We start from the raw sequence: 798 nt of genomic DNA, 5'->3' as shown, positions 1-798 counted from the left end.
CTTAATTGAGTCTTTGTTTGTTCTAAGCATTTTATAAAACCAGAAAAAATAAATAAATACTAAAATACCAAAATAAATAAATAAATAAATAGAATACAAAAGCAAGAAAACAAAATCAAAAAAAAGGAATTTGGGCTAAATTCACCCCAGCCCAAATCAAAGCCCAAAATTTGCACACTTGAAACCTGTCCAAAACTAGCCCAACTGCCCGGTCCAAAAGCTCTTAAAACGACGTAGTATAGGGGAGAAACTACGTCGTTTTGAAATAATGTTAGACCAATTAATCGTGGCCCTCCGTTCCCCCATCATCTAACGGTCCTCATTAGTCCAAGGGGTTTAATAAAAGTGTCCGAAAAATTGTATGAACTCAAGAACATTTATCATCTTCCTCGTACAACTGTAACACCACCACCGTACCCCACCGTACCTCACCGTACCCCGCCGTATCTCCACCCTCTTGCCACCGTCCGCGGCCGGCCAGAAATCGCCGCCGCCGGCGGCGAAGCTCCAAATCACTCAAAAATTACACCCCTCAATCCTCTCATCCTCCTCTTTCCAACCCCCAACCTAGTTTCCCTCAAATCGTAACCAAAATGCTCGAATATTAGATCGAAATTTCCGGCCAGGATACCACCTTTACCAACCCCACCAAATTTACACCATAAGACCACCACGACCTCCTCTATCAAACCCCCAAGGCCCTGATCCTCAAAAATGGCCGGAACTTCTCGAATATGGATTCAAAGTTTCCGCCGAAAACCCTAACTTGCCCCAAACCTCTCCAAATTAACTACTACG

This window comes from Nicotiana attenuata, chromosome 6, assembly GCF_001879085.1.
Source record: "Nicotiana attenuata strain UT chromosome 6, NIATTr2, whole genome shotgun sequence".
NCBI lineage: Eukaryota > Viridiplantae > Streptophyta > Magnoliopsida > Solanales > Solanaceae > Nicotiana > Nicotiana attenuata.
This window is presented reverse-complemented; position numbering follows the sequence as displayed.